At 39.5% G+C, this 27,174-nt stretch overlaps 1 long non-coding RNA gene across 3 annotated transcripts in view; it reads right to left on the minus strand.

Annotated features, from left to right (window-relative positions):
- Positions 1-27,174, minus strand: part of LOC123376128 — a 362,341-nt gene that overhangs the window by 301,154 nt on the left and 34,013 nt on the right. Inside the window, exon 3 of one of the 3 annotated variants that reach the window (XR_006581691.1) lies at positions 13,208-14,124. The exons of the other annotated variants lie outside the window; for them this stretch is intronic. This is a non-coding gene — a long non-coding RNA (uncharacterized LOC123376128). Of the gene's footprint in view, positions 1-13,207; positions 14,125-27,174 lie in introns of those variants that run through there. 3 annotated transcript variants of the gene reach the window in all.

Below are 27,174 nucleotides of genomic sequence, written 5' to 3' on the forward strand. Positions count from 1 at the left end.
TGATAGATTTTGCTCTGTGCCTCAGCTTTAGCATCTGTAGAATGGGGATGCTAATATGTATATGCCTTACAGATAAGACCATGAGGCTGAATTCATTAATACGGTATTTGCAAAACTTTTTGAGATCCTCAAATGTAAGCTGCTGACTTCAATTGCCTTTGGTCCATGCCCTGTCAGAGCAACATATTATTATAACTATATGCTTTACTGATGTTTGCCTTTTGCTTTGACAAACCAAAGAGATCATTCAGTATCAGTTCTCCGAGTGTAGGAGTTTTATTTCATGAAAACTTCCATTCCAATAGCAGAGTGGCCAATGTATCAGCTCTTGCAAGTAATCTAAGTACTGACAAATAAATTGCTAAAATTCCCTTAATCTTTCAGCATGTAACTGATTTTAACCCAACTTCATATTAGCTAGTCAGAGGTCTTCCTATTCTGCATTCAAGAAGAGCTGTCTACCTTTCAACTGAAAACTTGCAATTGTCCAGCCAATGCTTGATGACACCAACCTTGTAAGCTACTGCACTGTGTCCAATCTCTCATTCCAAATATGAAAACCAAAGCCACCTGGTTTTCTCATTCATAGAAGAGGGGAGAGAAGAAAGAATTCTAGATCTAAATAAAGACCACCCTTCCCCATTTATGTAAACCCGTAAGGTGCTCAAATATTATAATAATGAGTCTTGTATACTTATACCTAAATGGAAGGCACCACAGAATAACAAATAATGAGTTTAAGGTATTATTTTATATATAGGTACTGAGACATGGAGAAATTACCAGACTTGCCCAGAGTCACTAAGGGTCAGATCCAAAGTCCACTGAAATCAGTGGGAGCTTTTCTATTTGCATCAGTGGGCTTTCTATCAGGCCATAAGCAACAGTCCCAGGAATACAATTGAGCAGTCCTGAACTCCAGTTTCTTGTTTGAATTGCTAGACAGAGTGAGAGTGCGCTTGCATGTTTGCACAGGATTTAGTTTACACAGTCTATAGCACGTAATTTTGCACTTCTATATTCAGAGTATTAACTTTGCTTTTATGCTTTCTGATTGTAACCCCCAAATATTTATTTAAATTTTAAAGGTTGAATCTGCTCAATTAATATGGGTAGAAAAAGCAAATCTGCAATGGGAATGTGTGATTTAAAACTAATCATGTATGTTTAAAAAAGTGATGAGCGTCATGACAAACCACGGTTGGATTTATTTCCTACTGTGTGATTAGATTGTGCCTGTCTTGAAGATTTCAAAAATGGGAAGATATTTGTGAGGAGTTACTTCTTCCTTTCATTGAGTCCATATGAATCCTAGTGTTTATGGAAATGGAGGTCTGAACAGAGCTCTAACAGTCGCCTTGCACCCCAATCCAGCCCCAGATATACCCAGTTGAGAACATAGTACACCTCTTAATTCCATTTGAGAGTCTTGCCTTAACGACTGCCAGTCATACCACAGTTTGTGGTGGCTTTGTGGATTAAGAATTCTCTTGGGACTTCACACTAGTTTTCACATGTAATTAGAGCTTTTGAAAAATAATGAGTTTTTGAAAAAAACTCGTTTAAAAATCCAAAAATAAGTCAATCTGGAAAGAAGGAAAGAGGACTAAAACAATCCCTTCCTCACAAAACTTCTATTTCTTCAAAACTTTGTTTTTGTCTAATATTGTGTAAAACTACCTAAATCCTGAGACAGGTTAAAATTGCTAGGATTAAGAATAATTTTCAAGGGAATCATGGTATCCTGGAATAGAGAAATTCATCCCCTATTGTTCTGGATGACTGACCCTGACCTTCTGTGGCTAAATGACTCACAGACTGATAATTTATAAGACTAGAAGGGACCAGAGATCATCTAATTTGACCACCTGTATACACAGGCTTTAGGACTCCTCTGAAATAATACCTGTTTGAATTACAGCACATTGTGAAGTTGCACCCCATAAGGCTTTATGGAAATATGCTTATGAATGTATATATGACATAACTGGAGTATGTTTTATGCTACTGTCATAAACAGATAGTTGAGGGTTAAGGGCTCTTTTCCCTGGAAAGGGTTAACATACAGTACCTGATGACCACCTGAACGAAGGACCAATCAGAGATAAGATTTTTTCAAATCTCTGTGGAGGGAAGCTTTTGTCTGTGTTTTCTTTGTTTGTCTCAGAACTCTTTTGAATCTAAAAGAGACCAGTCATGTCTCCAAGTTAAGAGACCAGTCATGTCTCCAAGTTCTCCTGGAGTAGTTTCTACTAATTAATAGTGAGTATTAATTAGAAAGGCGAATTAGTCTTTTGAGTTGTTTTCTACATTTGCAATTGTGTGTTTGCTAAAGGAAATGCTTTATTCCTGTTTGCTGTTATTGCTTTTACTGAGAAAGGGGGAGAGGGGATTCTCTCCAGAGATTGATAAGGTTATACCCTATGAGTGTCCAGCTTGGGCTCATAGAGATTCTGTATTTTCCTTTTGTTCTCTTAATAAACTCTTTTTAAGTTCAGGACTTGGTTAAGTTCCTTACCTGTGGATTCAGGGGAAGGAAGCTAGGCGCCACTCTGTGGAGACAAGGGTTGTCTCCAAGCAGAGAAAGCAGGGAAGGGAGAGGGAAGTGAAATAAATCTTTCTCCCTCTGTGATTTGATCTGTGCTTCCCCAGGAAAGTCTCTGGAAGGAGGAGGGGGGAACAGAGGGGTGTCTCGATTCACCGAAATAATCGAGTGGTGGCAGCGAGAAGGAAACCTACCCTAAAGGTTAGGGTGGGGGGAGAATACCTGCGGGTCCCCATCTTTGAACCCACAAGCTCAAAGTGGGGGTGAGACCCTAGGACATGGTGGCATGTGGGTCCTCACCTTGAAACCCCCCAGTTTCAAGTGAGGGTAGACCCATGACATGGGTATCGGTGGTCATCAGGTACTGTATGTTAACCCTTTCCAGGGAAAAGAGCCCTTAACCCTCAACTATCTGTTTATGACAGCTACATATGCCATGTAACATATCTCTTTAAAGGTTATGATTTACTGAATCTATTCCTCCCATTTGTATGCATGTATCATTTTTGTATTCGAAGTTATGAATATTGGCTGTTTACTTGCTTGATTTCTAAGTAACCTTAGTAAAGCATTTGGTCAGCTTCTCAAGAAAGGAATGTGCAAGTTAAGTGCCCAATCAAGAAACACTTAACAGACAATGGATCTTGTAAGGCTCCAATCCACATAAGAAGTCTACTTGAGGACATTCAAGGTAGCATGTGAACCATGGCTGTTACCTGTAAGTTCTGAGCCACGCATGGACATGTGACTGGCCCATGTGACTCCAAAACTCCATCTTGTAGCTGGGATTATACACAGGGGAGGGAGGGGTGTCCACCCACAAGAGAAAGTCTATTTAAACCCCGGGGAGACCCCTCAATTTTGTCTTCAGTTGGCTCGAGAGATAGCCTCTCCACCCAGAAGGATACCTGAAAGAAACTGGGACAAAGGACAGTAACTACAGGGGGTGTGAGTGACTGCTGGACCCAGACTAGAAGGAGACTAGTCTGCAAAAGGAAGATTACTGGAACACCTCTGAGGGTGAGGTTTTATCTGTATTCAGTTTTCTTACTGTATTAGGCATAGACTTGTGTGTTTTATTTTATTTTGCTTGGTAATTCACTTTGTTCTGTCTGTCATCACTTGGAACCACTTAAATCCTACTTTTTGTATTTAATAAAATCACTTTTTACTTATTAATTAACCCACAGTATGTATTAATACCTGGGGGGGGGGAAACAGCTGTGCATATCTCTCTGTCAGTGTTATAGAGGGCGAACAATTTATGAGTTTACACCGTATAAGCTTTATACAGGGTAAAACAGATTTATTTGGGGTTTGGACCCCATTGGGAGTTGGGCATCTGAATGTTAAAGACAGGAACACTTCTTAAGCTGCTTTCAGTTTGTGGGACATGGTTCAGATTTGGGTCTGTGTTTGTGGCTGGCAAGCGTGTCTGGCACAATCAGGCAGGGCTCTGGAGGTTCGCTCCTCAGCCTGCACCGCTTCCCACAGCCCCCATTGGCCGGGGACGGCGAACCACGGCCAGTTGGAGCCATGATCAGCTGAACCTGCGGACATGGCAGGTAAACAAACTGGCCCGGCCCGCCAGGGTAAGGTTGCTGATCCCTGCTTTAAAGGAAGATGGCAAGGTCAGTAATTTAATACTTGGCTAAACTTCCTACAATTGCTACTTCAGTATTCTGCTTCTAGTCTGGAATTGTAGATTCAAAGACTAGGCAATATGATTGTGAAGTGATCACATGGGTTCAAATAAAGATAAGAAAAAAGTTCTAAATGGTATTTGCTTCCTTTGAATCTTTGTAGTAACTTGTATATATGACATTTAACACTGCATAAAGTATAAACTGAAAACCAAATCCCAGATATTTTTTCCAATCAACTGAGCTAAATTTCTGGATTAAGCACTAATATTTTATCTTTTCATACACAGACTGAACCTGTACATAACAGAATGGATAATCAGTGTTTGGCTGGTGCCAAATTACGAATTGCTGTGACTGATATGAATGAATGCGGTAAGCATGAGTTTGGTATGGTTTGTTATGCCTGAACTTGGTAAAGGATTCTGGGAGCAGGAGTGTCTTAGTATTAGATAAATCATGTGGAAAACTACTGGAGGTGCTGAAACTGCACTTGAATGGTTAATAATGGCTTGATGGGATGTATGTTTCAACATCGAACTTTGGAATATATCAGCAGAAAACCAGCTCACAAAGTAAAGAAGACCTAAAAACATGTGATCAGTGGGCTTGGTGCAAGTTGACATGGGTCAAAATGATTCTTTTTGGATAACATCATGCTAAGAGCCTAAGTGAATGATTAATGAGAGGGTAAACATTGAGCTTTGGTCTGGGTCTGTTCTGCAGCCCCTTCTTCCAAAATATTAGAGAAAACCAGTGATGCCCACAAGGCATATTTCTGGGACATGTGACTCCTTTGATAACAAAAGGTATAAATGCTAAGCAAAATAAATTATTTAAGATATAGTTCCCCAATTAACATCTGAAGAGGTTCGAGACTGTGAGACAGAAGCCCTTGGGGTGACCTAGACCCTGCTTTGGGGGACATTTGACAAACCAAGTACCTAAGGCCTGGTCTACACTAGGGCGGGGGTTCGATCTAAGGTACGCAACTTCAGCTCCTCACGGCGCGGGATCAACGTCCGCGGCTCCCCCGTCGACTCCGCCACCGCCGTTCGCGGTGGTGGAGTTCCGGAGTCGACGGGAGCGCGTTCGGAGTTCGCGTCTAGATGAGACGTGATATATTGGACTCTGAGAAATCGATTGCTACCCGCCGATATGGTGGGTAGTGAAGACGTACCCTAAGAGGGGAAAGAAGAGAAGAAAAAAAATCTCCATCTAGAATTGGTAGATATATTTGCTTTGTTTGCCAAATCAGGATACTGTGTAAGGCCAAGATAGTTACTAAGGCTGTATGCTTGGGGAGCTAAGGCTTGTAAAAGATGTGTACTATGTAACCTTAAGTGTTTTTGTGATTCTTTCTCAAATAAATGACTGTGCATTAAGCATATTGGTTTCCAAATTCTCACTGGTACCAGTAACATCTGCCCAGCTGTGGGCCATTAAAGATCCATTTCAACAATCTGGACATTTAAATCCATTTGGAAGGGTCAAATTTGCTTCCTTTAAGAACAAACAAACAAAAATTTGCAGAATGTGGCCTTGAGTTTGTGCAATCAGGACAACGGTTACTATTCACAGCACAAACTAGATTAAATGTATAAATCAATTACACAGTGCTTATTTTTAGTACCTAAAAATTGAGAGAGCTAACTTTGACTTGATAAACAATGATTATATAAGGATAGATGCCCTTTCTGGTGTATGTTTACAACTTCCAGTAATATTAACGGAGTTACATATGCTTTGAGAGAAGAACATACCCCATTGTTTGCAGGTTGAAATGTCATGGCTAATACTTAAACATCAAGATCCAAGGACAGAAATGACTCAATAGTTCATTGTATAAGAGCAGGTGGAAATGAAGCACTTGCAATTTAAGAAACCAATGAATTGATTTGTATTGTGATGATGATGCTTAGCACTCTGTTAGAGGAATTAAATCTGACATGTGATAGATTCTGTTTTGTGGACTTCATTGCTGCTGCATGTGCAGCCCAGAAAAATCAGGGATCCCATTTTTATTTATATAGCACCAACTGTGTACAGTTATTTTTTGGACAAGTAGGAAGGTCAGAGGGCAGACTGCAGTCAATGGGGCTACACTGACTCACATCCACTGAGATTCTGGACCAACGTTCATAGCTGCCAAGTTTTGTGAAGTTTCTAGGACATTTGACAAGTTATTTAATGAGCTAATTTTCATATTGACAAATAATTTGCATATGACCATACACTTCAGGATTTTTTTTTAAATCTAAATTTAGTTCTGGTAAAAAGTAGTGGTTAGGCAGACTTGGTGAATGAAATCCTCTGTTTATCTGCATGCATTATGATAATGACTTCAATTACATGATCACATACTAGCTTTTCTCTGCATGGATAGCCAAACCATGTTTGAAACTTCAACCTCCAAATCTACAGTGAAATCTCTTCCGCTTGAGCCTAAGAAGAAACTGGTAACAGTATTAGGTTGTTATCTTTCTTGTGGACCAGCCTCTAGAGGGGGACATGACATACACTTTACAAGTAGGTTTCATAGATTCAAGACACTAGGGAGATCTGAAGGTGAAGGTCCCTGCCCAAAGTATTTTATAATCTAGTTTACATGCATCCCTAGATTGTGAAAAGCAGAAGCCTGCCTGCAAGGGAAAGAAGCTGGTGAAGAACTACCCTGTATTCTGGAAGCCCATCCTTACAACCTGATCCAATGAATCAACAGAAGGATTCCTATCAACATCAGTGTGAGTTGGATCATGCGCTAACTAACAGCACAGGGACAGGGAAGTCTAGTCTCTTCTCCATGCAGCAGTCCCTCTTCTGCCTATATATCATAACCCCAGAGCATGGGCTGTATTAGAATGGTATGGCAAAGTGATGACATTTACATTGCAATGTCATGGCATCTGTAACATCCATTTACAACATGATGGTCACATAGTGAGATGGTATGGTGATTTCAACAGCATTGTGTCAGATTTGCTGTTTGCAAATGGCAAATGCCCCATAAAATCTTTATGATGTAGCATCCCTAGTCATACTGTATTACTCTAATCCAGGGGTCGGCAACCTTTCAGAAGTGGTGTGCTGAGTCTTCATTTATTCACTCTAATTTAAGGTTTTGCGTGCCAGTAATACATTTTAATGTTTTTAGAAGGTCTCTTTCTATAAGTCTGTAATATATATATATATATATATTGTTGTATGTAAAGTAAATACGGTTTTTAAAAATGTTTAAGAAGCTTCATTTAAAATTAAATTAAAATGCAGAGGCCCCGGACCAGTGGCCAGGACCAGGGCAGTGAGAGTGCCACTGAAAATCAGCTCACGTGCCGCCTTCAGCACGTGTACCATAGGTTGCCTACCCCTGCTCTAATCTCTTGGAAACTGGTGTCTGTTCTTCCCACAGTGCCAGAATGGAACTCATTATAATGTTAGCTGGAATTATATTCTTTCATCCAGGGGAATCTGAACCCCATGAACTAATTTCCAGGAGACGCTCTCGTAGGACATTTTAGAAATGACAAAAGGTAATATTTTCAAAAATGCTTATATGTCTTCGAAGCATAAACTTTATTCACTTTCAAAGTGAATAAATCATTCTCCTAAATCATTTTGGTGCTTTTGAAAATTTTAACTTGTCAGATATTGCATGCTAGTGTTGTGTGTTACCATGAATGTAAGTGATATATTAAAAAAAAAAAAGAGGAAACATTTGTAATTTTTATCATTCCAGACTTCTGCAGGATGTTTGTGGCTTGATTAGCTGTCAAATATTTGTCCAGTTCCACACGTGAAGTAGTAAAACCATTACTTTTACTGAGTGTGACACCAGTTAGCCCAGCTGCTGTGTCCATGACATTTGGTATTACTATTTTTGTAGTTATTGATGCTATCCACACGTGAAGTCATATATATTGTGAGAATATTGTAGCTCTCATTGGGACTGATCCAAAGCCCAATGAAGTAATTTAGGAGTCTTCCGGTTGAGTTCAATAGGCTTTGGATAAGGATCATGCTGCCTTACAACACCATTATACTTGTTTTCCTTTATTTGGTATGATGACAAATATGTACTAACCCAATACCATTATAAAAGGGTGGTCTATGTCATTGTATCAGTTTAAATACTTTGTACAACACTGCTGGAGTGGGGGGCATGGTAAAGCTACAGAATTTTTAGAGCTGAGGCAATAGCAGTGTGCATCAGCTCATTATTAAAAAGGAAGAGTATTTCACAAAATACGGCCTTGTGGGCTAAAGCTGTCTCTCTTTGTTCCTTGAACAGCAGAGTGTAGCTTTACATCTCAGGCCAATTATCTACCACCATTCTTCAGAAACTGACAAAACCTGTAACACGAGCAATGATATAAAGACAGGATACAATTGCACAGTTTACTTTGTACCTGGGCTTATATGTGTTTGTGTATGTATATGTGTACATATGTTTGTGTTCTATATCCAAGAAATTAAATCTCTTATTTCAGGAAGAGAACAGAATCCATCGGATGCAAACAATATGCAGAACAAATATCCAAAAAAATCAAAACTTTTAATAGCACCAAGCTAGATAGGTCTCTTGAAAATAATGCCTTTTCTTGTCAATATGTCTTTTAATTTTTTTCTGTGAGATTATGGCATTGGCTTGAGGCTAGGCTTAAGATCTTTGCCATGCTTAAAGAATATTAGTTCAAGGTTCATCCTACTAGATGAGTTATGGAATGTAACCTTGGTATTTGCTGTGAATGTCTGGATCTTGCCATGCAAAAAATAATAAAAAAAAATCCATGGAATTTTACAGAGCTGTTTCATACAGTTTTGCTTTTAAAGGAGAAGAAGGGAAAGTCAGAAAATGAAATGAGAAATGATCCTCCATCAGCAAGCCACAGCATCTGTCTGTGGATTAAGAAGCCTGAAAATACTGCTAAAACAGCCATGAGCCATTGAAAATTTAGTATGATTTTTTTTAATCTTGTACAAATCAAACCAAGTTTTTTAAAAAAAACCCTTTAGTTTGCATTTCCATTGTACATATATAAAAAATGAAATGCACTTACAAATTAAAACAAGGAAAATGATAACTGATAAAGAAACAGATCCTGTTTAAAACAGACTTTATGCTTTAATGTTCTTTAAGAGAAAAGTTTGTGAGAAACGTTAATTAATTTCAAATGTAAATTTGAATATTCTTTCAAATGTAAATTCTGTTACATGGGTGTCATTGATATTCAACCTTTGAAAATTTTCAAGAGAAATAAAATAGAAAAATGTGATAATTATGAATTTAAATAGAAGAAAAATGAGCTCACTTGTGTTTGTTCTAGGACTTTTCCCCTATGCAATTCATAGCACAGAAATACAAAATATTAACTTGAAGCCTACAAAAGGGGTGCAGGTGACAGCTCAGTAGTGACCACATCCCTCAAAAATGACAAAGACCAATACTAGACATTCAGAACTGTTCAAATTTCTAGTAACTACTATTCAGTCTTTAATATGTAATTCTCACATTTGTAATCCCATTTTCTACCTCTAAATGAGAGCTGTTTATTTACTTTTCCCATGAAAAGGTGGCTACCATTCATAGTGTAACCCACCAGTCATTGTATGCTACAGGCCCTTCACTGTGCCCAGCCCCAACTGGAGTGTCTGGGTCTTTAACTCAAGACGTAGCAGCTCTTCCCTGGAACTCTGGAGGTCCCTGGTTTGTCAGCTAAAACAACAGCTATCACAACAGCAGGTCTTCTTAGCTATATGTCCCTAATCTCCCATGGACTCATCATTCCTTTCCCCCTTACTTTCATTACAGAAAGGAAGATTTAGATTGGATATCAGAAAAAAAAAACACTTTACAACTGTAAGGGTAGTTAACTATGGAATAGTTTATGAAAGGAAGTTGTGGAATCCTTCCCACTGGAAGTTTTTAAGAGCAGGTTGAACAAGCACCTGGCAGGGGTGGTCTAGCAATTCTTAATCCAGCCCCAGGGTGGGGTTGAGAGGGATGGATCTCTCAAGGTTCCTTCCCACCCCACATTTATTTGATTCTGTGAATTCCTTTCCATCCACTCTCACCTATTACCCCCTTGGACAACATCCATTTGGAAGATAAAAACATCTATCTTGATCATATTCCCTTATTGTTTTATCTTTTCTTGTTTCTTCCTCTCAACCTTTATCCCTTATCATACACCGTTAATTACTGTAGCAACTGTGCTGCTGCTCTCTGCCAACATAAAGGGCCAGAGTGTGATTCCTTTACTACACTCTAAATAGTACCTTACTCCATGAGTATTTCTATTGATTTTAAAGGGGCTACTCGTGTTATAAGATACTACTACATGTAAGCAAGGTGATCAGAATCTGATCCTAAATAAGGAGACACACTACTGAAAGAAAACGTCTAAGACTATCCTGACCCAAATCTATCTACAGTATATATTTTTACACATTTTTGTTTTGTGGGGAAGTTCAATTTTTTTTGGTTTTGTTCTGTTTCATAACCAAAAAAATATAAAATCATGGAATTTCCCACAAAACAGAAAATCTGGTTTATCTTTAAGTACAATTTTTGGGGTGCTTTTTTGGTCCTGTTTGTTAATTATTTTTTCCTGTATTATTTGAGGTGCATCCAAAACAATGCACCTCAATACCCAATGCGATCAATACCCATATAGTCCCCATTAATTTTTTTAAACTTTTTATTTGTGAAAATATCTTTTACAGATGAGGATAACATTTTCAAAACACTGTTTCTGGTTCATAACCACTGAATAGCATGTCCAGTGCTGATGCACAGAAAAGTAACTTTACACAGATAAAACTCTATCTGAAAAGTTGCTTTTATTGCTGTGGAATTAGTCCACATAATGTTTCTTTAATAGGCCTCTAAACACGTTTTACTTGTTTCCTCCCCATCAGCATTATTGATACTGGATTTCACATTAGGCAAGCCTACATTTCCAACAGAGTACAACTTTTTAGTTATCCATTATTCTCAATACAGATCAGAATGTTATTAATTTGCTTTATTAATTTCTTTGAATGCTTTAGAAGCTTTAGAAATATTGCAAAAAAAATCTATTGGTAAACTATTTTGGAAAAATTATGAGATAGAATATATATAATTGATGACTGTGGTTTTGGAATCATCAAAAGATAGAAAGGTAGCTAGATTGTCAGGCTCAACGGGTAATGATAAATGGCTCGATGTCTAGTTGGCAGCCAGTATCAAGCGGAGTGCCCCAGGGGTCTGTCCTGGGGCCAGTTTTGTTCAACATCTTCATTAATGATCTGGATGATGGGATGGATTGCCCTCTCATCAAGTTCGCAGATGACACTCGGCTGGGGGGAGAGGTAGATACACTGGAGGGTAGGCATAGAGTCCAGAGTGACCTACACAAATTGGAGGATTGTGCTAAAAGAAATCTGATGAGGTTCAGCAAGGACTAATGCAGAGTTCTGCACTTAGGATGGAAGAATACCATGCACCGCTACAGGCTGGGGACTGACTGGCTAAGCAGTAAAAAGACCTGGGGATTACAGTGGATGAGAAGCTGGATATGAGTCAACAGTGTGCCCTTGTTGCCATGAAGACCAACGGCATAGTGGGCTGCATTAGTAGGAACATTGCCAGCAGATTGAGGGAAGTAATTATTCCCCTCTATTCTGCACTAGCAAGGCCACGTCTGGAGTATTACATCCAGTTTTGGCACCCCGCCCCACTACAAAAGGATGTGGACAAACTGGAGAGAGTCCAGCAGAAGGTAACAAAAATGATTAGGGGGCTGGGGCACATGACTTATGAGGAGAGGCTAAGAGAACTGGGCTTATTTAGTCTGCAGAAGAGAAGAGTGAGGGGGGATTTGATAGCAGTCTTCAACTATCTGAAGGGGGGTTCCAAAGAGGATGGATCTAGGCTGTTCTTAGTGGTGGCAGATGACAGAACAAGGAGCAATGGTCTCAAATTTCAGTGGGGGAGGTCTAGGTTGGATATTAGGAAAAACTGTTTCACTAGGAGGGTGGTGAAGCACTGGAATGGGTTTCCTAGGGAAGTGGTGGAATCTCCATCCTTAGAGGTTTTTAAGGCCCGGCTTGATAAAGCCCTGGCTGGGATGATTTAGTTGGGGTTGCTCCTGCTTTGAGCACGGTGTTGGACAAGATGACCTCCCGAGGTCTCTTTCAACCCTAATACTATCTGATTCTATGAAAAGACAAAATGGGGTTATCAGGTAACATTCATGATGAAAAGTAGGGATAGTCCTAGGTGCATAAGCACTAGAGTGTGTAAAATATTTGCTACCAAAATAAAAATACCTGGAAATTCGAGGGCTTGTGTTTATAAGATATTTGCAAAAATGGTCTGATTTTTCTTGAAAATACCCATGAGAATATCCTTTTTTGCTAGAATGCAGAACCATTCTTGAGTAATAATGAAAAACAAAAAATTTCACTCTATGCATCTGAAGAAGTGGGTTTTTCACCCACAAAAGCTTATGCCCAAATAAATCTGTTAGTCTTTAAGGTGGTACCGGACACGCCGTTGTTTTAGTGAAAAACAGTGTTTCAAAATTGGGATTAACAAGACAACTGGGTAGGAAAGACGTTTCCCAAGACATGAGAGTTTGAGATTTTACTTTTTTTCCCCACAGCCTATATCAGGACAAAAAGTCAAAATCTCAACTATTTTTGTGAACTAATAATCTGAAAAAAAATCAGATTGAGTCAAATGTTGTGTTCCAGTAGTTTTTATATGTTTAATTTTGATTTTGCATTTTTTAGCATACATAAATTAAAAAAATGTCAAAATGTTGGATTTTAACAATTTCAGAACTATGTTAACAAAAGTTTGAACTGGGAGATTAATCAAAAGTGATCCTCTCCTGCAAACAGTTTTGGATTCAACGACTTGGCATTTTCCTGATGAAAAAATACTTTATTGGAAAATTCTCAACCAGCTCTATTCAACAACTAACTTTTTCATCAAAAGATGCACAAACTCAAATTTTAGCATTTTTCAGTGTAGTACTGGTCATTTCAGGAAAATCTGGCAAACATTTCTTACCATGAATGGCCCAGGACAAAATTGGGAGTTTTTTGCAAACATTTTCCTACATTTTCACATACCATTTCAGTCCATTTTCAGTTGGCTGACCTGTGTTCTATATAACATCATCCTGTACCATGAAAAGCTTTCAGGATAAGGAGCACTGTATCATGGAATTAACCCGATGTCCCATGGGAAGTCATTATGGACCACTGCGAGCATACACATGATTAACTTTGAGCACATGAGTAGGGTTGGCCAGAAAATAAAAATTCTGTTTCACAAAAGTTGTTTAGGTTTTGAGATGTAATTTAATTCCCTTATGGAACAAAAATGAGACCTTTCAAAATATTTCATGAAAATTGGAGAGAGAGACTGACCCCAGACACCCGATAGTCTTGTGGCTAGGGCACGCTGCCTGATTCAAAGAACCTGGTTCTCCTACGTCCCAAGAGAGAACGCTAGCCACAGGGCTATCAAGATAGTCTCACCCCTCAGTCTCTTGCACTCTTGACCACAAATTCCTTTTGGATGAAGTTTTCATTGAAACCTATACGTTCCCTCAAAAAAAAAATCTGGTTTCAACAAAACAGCATTTTTCAATTGAATAGTGTTTTGTCAGGTTTTTTTTAAACACTTCTGCATATGGGTGGTCTGACTTCTATAGGACTACTTGTGCACTTAAAGCAAAGCATGAGTTTAAGGGCTTTGCTGGATCAGAGCCAGAGTGCGCAGCATCTTTCATGTTTGAACTCATAGTGAGCAGATCTCTGAGATGCAGTACTCTCAGTAGCCATTATTGCTCAGGAGTTGGTCTGCTACATTTTGAACTATTTGAAGATCTTCAAGGTCCATATATTCCTTCCCAGAGGTGGTTGATTGAGTAATCCAGCCTGGAGGAAAAGAAAGATTTGCCAGATCCTGGTTGGCTGTGGAATTTTCTGCCACTAACATGTCTGTTAAATAATGGAACTCTGCTGTCAAGAAGAAAGTGTGGAAGGTGTGTTGTGGTGATATGAGGCGTTGGAGAAGATTACAAATCTTGTTAAAAAAAATCTATAAAATCCATTAAAAGAGGGCTGTCAAACTGTCACTCCCTAAATCCAGGGAAAGAAAAAAAAGAAAAAGAAAAAGAAAAAGTCCAGAAAATTGCATCATTAAACAGCAGCACATAAATCCTGTCAGATCCACAAGTCCTTTTCCCCGGTAACCCCAAATCCCATAACTCTAAACAGGATAATTAAATACACACCACCTCAGCTATTTAACCTCCTGGTGTTAATAATTGTGTAGTTGGATGGATTAAACACATACAGCCCCTTCTTTCCCCCCACCCCCACAACTACCCTTCTGACTTAAGACTTGAGGAAAGTCTAATTAAATTCAAAGGTAAAAGCTAAGATTCAAGGAAAAAAAGAGAACAGTAATACATTTTTAAAAACACACCATTAGTTCTGTCTTAGCTGTTCGTAGAAGCAATGCAAAATTCCTCACTTGTGAGAGCCACTCATGATACACAAATGTATTCATTCAGAATCCCTAGTCCAGGGATTTGCAACCTTTGGAACATGGCCCATCAGGGAAATGTGCTAGCAGGCCGGGACGATTTGTTTACCTGCAGCGTCCACAGGTTCAGCTGATCCAGGCCAATGGGGGCTGTAGGAAGCAGTGGCCAGCACACCCCTCGGCCCGCACTGCTTCCCGCAGCCCCCATTGGCCTGGAACAGTGAACCACAGCCAGTGGAAGCTGTGATTGGCCGAACCTGCAGATGCTGCAGATAAAAAAAACATCCTAGCCTGCAAGAGCATTTTCCTGACGGGCTGCGTGCCAAAGTTTGCCGATCCTTGCCCAAGTCTATCCTAAGCACAAATTATTCTGTTTATTTAAAAAACTTCACCTAATCAGAGAAATCAAGCCTGCTACCGATTCAACTGTGTTGTTTCTTCAAAAGACAGTTGTTATTCAATATATGCTAACTATTGCACTGTCTCAGGAGCATTGTCATTCTGTTTCCTAAGTATAGGAGAGCAAACAGTAGAGGAAAAGTGGAAAGATTTTCATGATGCATCCTCTAAACCACCGTTTCTCAAATGTGGCCACTGTGGCCACATGCAGCCATCAACGGGTTTCCCTGTGGCCATGGCAATTTCCTGTGCAGTGGGGGGTGGGGAAGCATCAGCCCCTCCCCTTCCTCCCTGTTGCTCCTGCATGCGATGCCTCTCTGGAGACACAGGTGGGACACACAGTGCTTTAGGAGCAAGGTGAGGTGGTGAGAAGGTAGCTGGGAGGGGAGGTGAGGAGGCAAGCAGTGAAGCGAGTGGCAGGGGGGACCCCTGGTGGAGGGGTAAGGAGATGAGCAACGAGCCAGCAGCAGGTTGACAAGGCAGGCAAGAGGGTCTGGCTGTGAGTGCGGGAGTGAGGAGGTGAGAAGTGAGCCACCAGCGAGCGGGAGTTCTCGCAGCAGGCAGTGGGGGTGTCTGTGGCAGGGGAGTGAGGAGAGACACAGGAGGCGAGCAGAGGAGTGAGGTGGGATACAGGAGGTGAGTGGCAGGCAGGGGGTGAGGAGGCAAGCGGCGGGTGCATGGGTGGCAGGTGCATGGGCAGCGGGTGGAGCCCCCCTTTGAGGAGGCTTGCCCCCACTTCCACCCCTTCTGCCGGCACTCCCCCAGGCAGCTGGAGCCCCCAAACTCCCTGCTCCTGGAGCCACAAGCCCCCCACCCGGAGAAGCCCCAAGTGCCCCCGCCCCTTGGCCAGAGGAGCCCTGGGCTGGCCAAAGTCCCAAGACCTGCCCCCCTCACACTTGCCCAGAGCAGCCCCAGGCTGGCTGAAGCCTGAAGGCCCCACCCCATCCAGAGGAGCCCTGGGCCGGTCGAAGCCCTGAGCCCCTCCACCTGCCTGGAGGAGCACCGGGCAAGCCTCAAACGTCTCTCCCCTGCCCTCCACTCCACTCCACTCCCCAGACCTGAGCCACCCAGCTATGTTTTTCATTATTATTTGGACTTCTGAAGTAAATTTAAAAATTCTTTGACATAATAAAATTGTTGTAGAGACAACAACTTTTACCAAAAAAGCAAAAGAAACAATAAAAAAGATAATAATGTGCAAAGCACCTTATTTGTGTTTCTATTCTGTTAGGTCCAGTAAAGAATAGAGATAACTGTGCATGATTTTTATTATTGAGTCTGAAAAAAAAACCCAAACCTTACATAAATAAATTACATTGATTTGGATGTATATATGTGCATATTACTTAATTAACTTTAGGAAAAATAAATATTTTTAGGAAAAAGTGTCAGTGCGGCCACCAGCAAGAGTTTGTGTCTGCACTCTGAGGCCACCAAAAAATTTGTTGCGAGAACCCCTGCTCTAAACCCATTGTAAGCAGAGCAACTTGGCATGTGACACATTCTGCAGCAATGGTACACTTCCTGAAATGTATATTTATTTATTTATAGTTCTATTTCACATAACACTGGTAACCTGGAACTGTACAATAAGTTATAAACAAACACATTACTTGACCAATGTTCCATTTAACACCAGAACTCCCTAGCATAGATAATTTAATGTGTAAAAACATTAGACCAATGCCTGATTAAACAAAAACTAAAATCTTACATCAGGAGAAGTAAGTCAAAGTCCCGTAGCCAAAAACATCTTGGAAAAGCTAATTTCCAGGTACTGACTGTGACCCAGGGACCTCTTGGTGCTCACTGACAGAGGGCACAGGCTGTAAATGGTTAACGGGAATACCGTGAGTCTGTTATTTACATACAGGCTTGCCAAAGAGTGTCATGTATGTCAGACTGGTCCTCCTAATCACTGCAAAAAGGAAGTTATTCACCTTGTACAGTAACGATGGTTCTTTGAGATGTCTGTCCCTATATGTATGTTCACATAATTTCTTACATATTATCTATCTATACTGAAAATCCTGTTCTCAAGGTCAGAGAGTTGGCGCTGTTCACAAAAAGATGAGAAAGGTTTCTCTCAGGCAAGAGTTGTTTGTTTATCTGTCTGGCTACATGTAAATTGAGAATTGTGTGGTTCACAATGGATGTCCATATACAGTCTAAACCAAATGCTAATGCAGGGATTGTGAAATTTTTTACAATAAACATATCTATGTGCAATGTGTTGAGCAGAGTGGTGATCCTGAAGTGCAATTGGTAAACTGATGTGTATATTCCTCTAGGAGTAGTGGATTTGTGAATTCTGTGAGTGTCCTGGGGAACAGGGGCTGGAACGTTTGGAGTGCTTGGGGGTTGGAAAGTGCCTATCGTTAACCTGGAAAGACAGAGTGGGGCTGTGCAGGCTGGGAAGGCATTCCTTTTGCTGCCAGAGCCTGGTGGCAACTGGGGAACTGACTCATAGCCCAGCACAGACAAGGCTTCTTCACACTAAGAGCAGGTGGTAGCAAGGTACCTCATAACCCCAGGTACTCTCCGGAAGCGTCACATTGACCCAACAAGAGAGTTCAGTCAGAGCTCAACTTTTGAGAGTATATAAGGAGATAAACATAAACATCTCAAACATATACATGCCTATCCCAGGTTTGGAGGTTTATGAAGAGTAGAAATAACACCTTGAATTGCATATGGAACTGAATAGGCAGCCAATATAGTACATGAATAGCAGATGTTATGTGTTAATAGAAACTGACCCTGCTCGGGGACAGGCAGCTGCTTTCTGAATCAGCTGGATGCTATTTAAGGGGACTATCAAATGCAGTACGAACTGTAGAACCAGACTTTGTGACAATGGATGAAACTTGACCAGCATAGGTGGGGCATCTGCAGCCTATTACTCTAATACTGCACCTACAATAGCAGCCAGATTCATCTGGTTGTTATCTTTTCCTTATTACATAAGTACTCATCCATCGGTTTCAATGATTTGGAATAAATCCTATTCCTACTGAAGCTAACAGCCCTATTGAAAAGGGTGCTATTTATGTTCACGAGGATTTTTCACATGGGTAAACCAGATCCTAATTTCACATTTTCACGTGTAGTGTATACATACTTTCTATTAACAATGTCATCTTTATGTTTAGCTCTAGCAGGAGTAAGCTCTGCTCCCGTGAGTAAGGGTTTGTGTCCTATTTTGTTATATGTATTCTCAGATAAATAATAGAAAAGAGTTCATTAGTTGTTTTCAAAATCTGTGGGGAATGTGGTAGCCTGTCTTTTTAACCTTGGATTTACTCATTTTGATGTGCAGTATATATAAAATTAAAAAGTGCTACATCTCTTGACTGTTAAACTAGCTCTCTACTTATAGCTGATGATTCATGGTTTATTGTTTCTCTAATAGTTCATAGTTAATGCTACAGAATTAAAGATTAATTATCAAAATGTAAAAAGTGTCAAGACTATTTTTTATAACAAGCATAGAAAATATCTCTAAATGAATAACACAATCTAAATCATGTCACATAAGGCCCCTGCAGCTACAAAACTACCTTTTCTGTGTCATTAGATGAGTAAAAATGCTTTTAAATAAGGCTGTTTCAATTTTATAGCATCCCATAACTTGCAATCAGCAGTTCTTTAATAAAACTGAAATCTCAAAGACAATGAATATTTTCTCTTTCTTTCTTTCTCCCCCCCTCACACTCCCCAAATAGGACATGCATTAAACTGAAAATTGGGTCATGCTTCAGAACACAGTAATTTGACCTACAGATAACATTCCTATTCCCATAGTTATAAAATGTGCCTTTCAGACAATGAAAACATTTAAGAACTACACTGTTAGGTAGTTTGTATAATGTAAAAATGTCCTTCAGGTTCCAGGGAGCCACAATATAATGAAACCAGTTGGTCTTGGTTATGTATAATACAAGGCTCTTGACAAATAGCTATAGTCTAAGGTCCTACTTGAACTGCAGGATGATTGTCAATAAATTGCAGGTGAATTGAGGACAAGCCATGGAAAATTGCAGAAAAGTAATAATGGACTAAAAGTAACAATAAAAATTTATTATTTGCAGTAATAAAGTCCATTATTACAGTACTTTTCCACGATTTTCTGCTGTTTGCCACCCATGGCTGAGAGTGGGAGTCCTTTTATGCACAGGACTCACAGTGGCTGCCCAGGGCTGACAGTGTGGGGTTCCACTTTCAGCCCCAGGGTGGTCAGGGGTCCCAGTGTCAGCCCCGCACACATGGGGTCTCCCGCTGTGAAAATTGCAGTGGAAGCCTTAAAGTATAGCATCATATGTCAACATAATGTTGGCATAGACAGAGAAAATACAATAGTTAAATTGACATGTCTTATTTCACCTGATGCTTTATTTCTTACTAAATAATCTGTGGCAAAGCTGAATTTATAATGTAATGGAGATAAGGGATGTGTCTATCGGTGCATGGTTGAACCATGAGAATTTCCCTCAACTCTTTGATCATGGTAAACCTTGTACCACCCCACCTCTCCCTGCATGCTTTTCTGAGCCAAAGGGAGATCAGTAGCATATCCAGATAAAGAAACAAAATATAGGTCATTTATCAGTCACTAGTTAAACTGGGCTGTAAACCATTCCCTGACATGTTTCGTGAGGAGAAGCTACTGGCAAGGAGAAGGAGGAAAAGGAAAGTGAAGAAAATACTGTGAAGAATAAGAGTGAAAGAGAGAAATAAAAAGGTTAAGAATACTCAGACTAACCCCAAAGCTTTCAACAGTGTTAGGATGTAATTCACCATTAACTTCAGTATACCATTTCCATTGCTTAAATCAAGTGCCTTGCAACTAGTTCTTTCTGCTGCAAAGTGCAGCAAAGAACCTGCTGTCCATAAAAATCAAAACAGAGCCGTATCTTATGAAAATGATAACTTCCTGACAGGCTTGCCTCCCTCTGCTGCCTAGTAATGAGTGAGTTGGACACCACCTGACAGTTCAACCTCAGATAAATATTTCAAACATAACATGCAAGAGATTCACAGATCAATCCCACCTCCATGAAACCACCGGAGTGAGACGGAAAGCCATTTTGAACTGGTGCAGCAGACCAGAACATAACTAGCAGTAGTTTTTTTAACCTATGCTAGAGTCAGTGTCTAAGGAAGAGGGGGTAAGGATGATTCGAGGAAATACTTTGGACTGTAGTTCTGACATCTCACCATTACAACACATACTAACACTTGAACAAACATACACAAAAAGCCTCACTTTACATTCTCTTTACTATGCTTTCTCTCTCTTTGACAAAGAATTACTATATAGTGGATTGGCTATAAACATCTTTAAAATTGCATTTTAAAAAAAATCTCTCAGACAGTAGAGTCAGTTTTTTTAACCTGTCTGAAATTCGCTCTCATTTGCATATGCACATGCTGAAAGATACAACTCAGCTAGTAAGCAACTTTATATATTTTGCTATTACATAGCATCTCCCATGCAAAAATCTCAACACACTTCACAAATATTATTGAGTGTAGTCTCCCTACAGGGGTTCTCGCAACCAATTTTTTGGTGGCCAACTCTTACTGGTGGCCGCACTGACACTTTTTCCTAAAATTATTTATTTTTCCTAAATTTAATTTAGTAATGTGCACATATATACATCCAAATCAATGTAAGGTTTGAGTTTGGTTTTTTTTTTTGCAGACTCAATAATAAAAATCAAGCACAGTTTTCTCTATTCTTTATTGGACCTAACAGAATAGAAACACAAAGAAGGTGCTTTGCATGTTCTTATCTTTTGTATTATTGTTTCTTTTGCTTGTTGGTAAAAGTGGTTGTCTGTACAACAATTTTGAAGTAAATTCTTTGACATAATAGAAGTCCAAATAATAATGAAAAACATGGGTGGCTTGGGTCTGGGGAGCGCAGTGGGAGGACGGCTGCGGCTGGCCCAGGGCTCCTCCGGACAGGTTGGGGTTGTTGGACTTAAGAACCTGAGGGTAAAAGGACACTGCCCAAATTATTTGGTGGCAGGTCTTTTACTCATGGTTTATGTTTATAAACCCTGTTTGCGGTGTTTCCCCAAATTAATGCCACATTATTTTCCTCCTTTTATTAAAAGTTTTGTGCTACAGTCAGACTCTGTGCTTGCAAGCAGGGAACTATTGCCGCTAAGAAGTGCCTAAGGGGTGGTGTGTAATTGTCCCAGGTCATTGGGTAGGGGTTCAAGCTGGTTTTTGTTGTATTGTTGAAAAGAAACCCCTAGATACTGGACCTGGCCCTTGTTGCTGCCAACTCTGACTGGCAGAAGGGTTACAGGAGATACAAATTAAGTGTCTGATTTTCAGAGGAGAAGTACGCCCACAGCTCCCATTGACTTCTATGGAAATTTCAGGTGCTCAGCACTTGTGAAAATTAGGCCTGAGTTGTCTTGTCCAGGATCACACAGGAATCATGACAGAGCTACATATATCATGCCCACCTGAGCCCTGGGCCCCTGATGAATGTTTCCTAGAACATTTCATAGTACCAAAACACCAGAGACCTTGAATCTTGGAAAGATGGAAGTGATGGGTTCACCCCCCCCCGGGGTGCCACCTGGAACTGGGGTATCACTGACCACCACCCCTCCCCCAACCTTCCAGCCTGGGCTCTCACTCATCCTGTAATGCTGTGACAAGTTGCAGACATGCTGGTCTCTCACTGTCACCAACACACAGGTAGGGACACACCCAGCTGTAATAATATGCAGACAAGCTTTCTGACCACCCCCTGCATGGGAAGACTATTCAGCTAGGGCACTAACTAGCTTCACAGGCCCACACCCGTTTTGGAGGGTAAATCCAAAATTATACAGTCTTGCACTGCACCGAGAACTGTACAGCATAAACTCATGAAATTCACCTCCTCCCTCAATGTGGAGAGGGATATGCACAAACTGAGTTTTAGACAAAACAAAATAAGTTTATTAACTACAAAAGATAGATTTTAAGTGATTATAAGGGATAACAAACAGATCAAAGCAGATTACCTAGTAAATAAAACAAAACACAATCTAAGCTTAATATATGAAAAAAATTGGACATAAGCAGCAAAATCTCACCCTAGAATGTTGTTCTAGGCAGTTTGCAGAGAGTCTTGAAGGCAAGCCGCACTTACTTGTGGCTTAAAACTCCAGATATTCCTTTCACAGACTAGATAACCCTCTAGCCTGGGCTCAATCCTTCTCCCCCAGTTCAGTCTTCTTGGGCAGAAAGTCCATGAAAGAGAGAACCCCAACGATCTCACTCCCTTGCCTAAAATAGTTCTTGCATATGGCGGGAATCCTTTGTCTCCCAGTTTGTTTCCTACACCCGGTCAGTGGAAAAACACTAATATTATGACTCAGTACAGCCATTCTTATGTTCTTATGATAGAAGTGTGTGCTTGGTGATTTATTCTGGATGAGTTCTGAGCAGAATATCATACAACCAACATACTAACCAATCTTTATATCACTGAAACGCTATATGAAAGGAAAGAGAAAAAAACCTGATGTGGGTGTGTATTTTTTTTAAAAGAGTACTGAGACTAATTAACTATATTTAAGCATATGAATATCTGACTGAACCTAGAAGGTTGAGATCTTTTTGCCTAATCATGTGCATAAAAGGGATTCCCGCAGTACTTCCCCAAGGCCCACAGGAAAATAGTGCACTACATCCATGCAAATAATTTTTACTCTAGAAAGCCCCCAAGCAAGAATGAGTGTTCTTTATTTTTGGATGTACAGTTCCAGCCTCTATCATAATGCTACATAGAACTGTGATTCTGGAGATGAATTTCTATACCATAGTGGATTGTGCATTCACAGTATGACTCTGAATGGGCTCTATCTTTGTTCTATGTTAATTACTGTCTGGGCCAAATTCTGCCCTGATCCACAACCCCTTCAACTCTTTCACGGTGCAGATTTTGGCCATTATCTAATAGGTACTATATATTTACATGTTCTTTGACCTTCAGCATGACTGGAGGACCTGACTAATAATTTACCGCATGAAGCTTCGTTAAGGTGAGTAATATGCACTTATGTTGTAGATAAGGTGGATAATATGTAATAAATAGTAGTTGTAGATAAACCTTAAGCTTTCAACCCTTTGTTCTGGCTGTATACCAGTTGGACCCCTTTTCATAAAATTACGGTCTCAAAAATATTAAGAATTTGTAGAGCAGGAGTTAAATACAAGTTAAATCTGAGGAGCCAAATTTTCTTTCACAGGTGATCTTGTGTATTACAGAATAATTGCTTAACAAACAGATTATTGTTTTTCAGAAGACCAATCTGCTTGCACTAGGAGGACTTGATTTGCTGTGTTGGGTCTCTATTTGTCAAGGACAATTTTGTTCCTGTGACTGCAAAAGCAAATAATAACATTTAGATACATCCAGCAACCTGCTAATCAGGCACTTGGAGGTTAAGTTCCATCAGTTCCACGCACAATTTAAAACAGGCACAAAAATGCAAAGGCAATAGTTTTCAAGTATTTACAGATTTACTAGATCTTACAATGTTGTTGCTAGAAGAATCCATTTATTGACTGCACTGGAAAATGGTGTAAATTCATAAATTATGAACTAGCACATGAAAGTTTGGGTGAGATTTTTCAGTTATGCTACTGATCCTAATGCAGACAAAAATCCCATTGAAATGAAGGTAGTTCTTAGATTGAATGGGGTAAAAGAGAGAGATTTAAAAAACTCAGTCCCATAATCTCTTTGACTACTAAAACTGTTCATGAGACTATTAGATTATGCAGGTTTGCAAGAGAAAACAGACACATGGCTAACTCTGAACTTTCAGGTCTCACATATTACAACTAGCAGCACTGCCAACATGTCACAGTGTATAGCACAAAAGCAAGTGATCAATGTAACGATGCTATTTCTGAATCCATACTGTATTCAATCCAAGGAGTACTTTGTACACATATATAATAGTATTATTCTATGCATTTATAAAGGTACCCGTCTCTGGGATGTTTCATTTTATTAGTAGCTCTAGAGGTATTTAAAAAGTCATTGTTGATTTTTTCTCTAACATTTAAAAAAAAATTGTGAGCGTATATTGTGCTCATTAAAAGGAGGAACTAATAAACCAAAAGCAGCAAAGGCAGGTGTTGTACCAACTTTTCACACAGCTCTGCTAATGCACCTCAGTCCTGATCTACATCTCCTCTTTTCCAGTTCTGTGCCTCTGCTGAGTAGAGACTGCCAATTGTACCAGACTGAATGGCAGCTTTATAATGTGTGTAATGATGTGTTCCTTTGAAGCCACCATATAGCAGTGTCCTGAGAATGGGAACACAGCTGACAGGATTGGTTAATAGCACACCAGCTGTTTCAGAGTGTGAAGCTGGAGTTGCTGGAGCTCTGCTGATAAAATAGCATTGGGCTAGTTCCTTTGTGTGGTCACCTTGATTACACATACATGTAATGAAACCAGTTAACACATCTGAGCATATAACATAAGTGAAGATTTGAATTGGTATCTTCAGAGGCAGAATTTATAAAGTCTATATTTTAAAATATATTGTACATGTAACCTCAAGACAAAGTCTGTTTCCTTATAGTTTTTTTCTTTCAGTCAGTTGATTATGGATGTGTTATGGTAGAGCTCCTCCTCAGTGTCAGAATATTGACATTGCTCATTTATGATTTAAGTTTAAAGTAAATAATTTAAAAATAAAATAACAAAGCACAGTTCTGAGGCATTCAGGCCTGATCTCATATGAAGAATTGTATTGATTACATTAAACACTCAGACAGGTCATATTTTAGGCCAAAACCCCTTTGACAGTGGTGTCTAGCTAGTAAGCAAGCAAGCTGGACCTAAAAGAATACAAGAAAAAACAAAACAAAACACTATGAGCTGATGTGATAGGCATACAGACTACCTCCAGCCCTGTAAAAAATAGTTAAATATAGAAGGCACATAATAGACTTGATTTTTGTAAGAATCAGAGTTCTCTAACTGAAATTAACATATTCATGTCTTGAGCATAATGGGGGAGGGGATTATTACAGGAGGTCCTACATTCGTTCATGTACCAGGAAAGTCAGATCACATCCATGTATTTTAATGATCTCATTGGATAGGTGGGTATGTATGATCTATCTATCCATCCAACCAACTACAAGAGACTGAATTATTCTGTTTAAATATTTTGTGCAGAGAGGCATGCTGAAGACTTCTACACTATTTTACTAGTTTGTCACCGTCAGCCTTGATCAATAGCAACCTCATTCTCTGAGCCCCAGATCATTTGGTCTCTGAGTTCCATCCTGGTTATACATGCTTAAGGAGTACTCTGCTGTACTCTGTTAAATGTAAGTGTTGGTTTTGTAAAACAGACACTTATCCTTTGTGGACTGAACGAGACACCACTCTTTTTCCCCAGACCCTACAAAACCCATGAGCCTATCTGCTCATGGAAGTGAATGGCCAAGAGTTTAATATATTAAACTACTTTGATCTAAACAATATTTCTTTCAAGTAACTAGCACTACCAAATCCCATACATATATTTTGCAAATCTATGTGAATCAGTATCAGAGAACCTGGAAATAAGGTAGTGAAATCTTCCTCAGAAGAATATATTACAAGATTTATTTTTATATATAAATAACTCAGACAACACCCAACTTTGAAATGCTAAGAAGATATTTTAAAACAAACAAACAACAAAAATCCCACAACACAGACACAAGGCAGACTGTTCTTAAATATACAAACCACTTTTACTCTACAGCATAATTCTTTGCAGTATGGCACACTTGTTAGTTCAATATGTATGACTCTGGCAGTGTCCTTCCTCCTCCACTAGTTGACAGCAGACTTGTTTGTGTTTTGTAAATATTTACTTGGTATTTAAAATATAGTATTAAGTAAATTGTTGTGGTATTTCTAGTCCCATGAGCAAATAGTTGATATCCACAAAAGCCTGTACCACCCAAGCACCCCAAAAGTATGCAAAAGTTGGCCATAACATTGGACACTTAAATGCATATTTAGGTTCCAGTTCTAGAAAAGAGCCATGAACAAGGACCAAATGACTGTGCAGAAATCACTTGAATGGAGTTCCACACAGATTTTGCCTGCACTGAGCCCCACAATAATTTTTGAGACTCCATGAGGAAGGAAGAGTCTATACACACATCCTTTTGCAGGAGCAGGTCCTTTGGGATCTAATTTTTGATACTGAGTTCCCACTAGTCCTATTATTTTGACAGGAGCTGCAGCTCTCAGCAATTTTGAAAGTCAGACCACTTCTCTCCCTCCACCCCCTTAATATGTCCATCATTGGATTTAGGTGCCTAACCCTAGCTGGACACGTCTGAATATCTGGACCAAAACAGTACCTGTATCCCACAAAAACATCTGAGGATTCTTAAAGTTGTGACATGGAAAGTCCTGTGTAATTCATGTACATAACATTTTCAGGATTGGGACTAGAATGAGAAATTTGTCAGGCAGAAGGTTGATTCGCATTATTTTGATTGGTTTTGGGAACACTGGGGAAAATTTAAATGTAGCTTCTTTTCTTTGTTTAAAAATATATAAAGGGAAAATTATGAAGAATTTCTTCCCCTCACTTCTCTCATGTCAAAATAGAATATTTTTTAAAATGCATATTAATTTCCTGAGACTCGGGAACATTGCCAAAGTCATTCTGTTCTTTTGAGTAGAAATTGAAATATGTAGTTTGAGATGGGTATTACATGCTGAATAAACTGTTCTGATCCATCAGGTAAATACATAATTAATCTTTTTTTTTCTTTGGGGAAAAAATAGTCTATAGTTAAATCTATCCAATGGATAAATCTTAGACAACTGAGTGAGAGGGAAAAAAAACACTTTATATGGCCAAAAGGCAAGGAATCATTTTGGTCTAGCCACCAAATGGACATTAAAAGAATTTCCAGAAGAGGTTTGTTATTTACTATCATTTTAATAAATGTACAGTCTGTGGGGTACATCATAAAACCCACTTGAAAA

The sequence above is a fragment of the Mauremys mutica genome, chromosome 8 (assembly GCF_020497125.1).
Source record: "Mauremys mutica isolate MM-2020 ecotype Southern chromosome 8, ASM2049712v1, whole genome shotgun sequence".
In the NCBI taxonomy this organism is placed as follows: Eukaryota; Metazoa; Chordata; order Testudines; family Geoemydidae; genus Mauremys; species Mauremys mutica.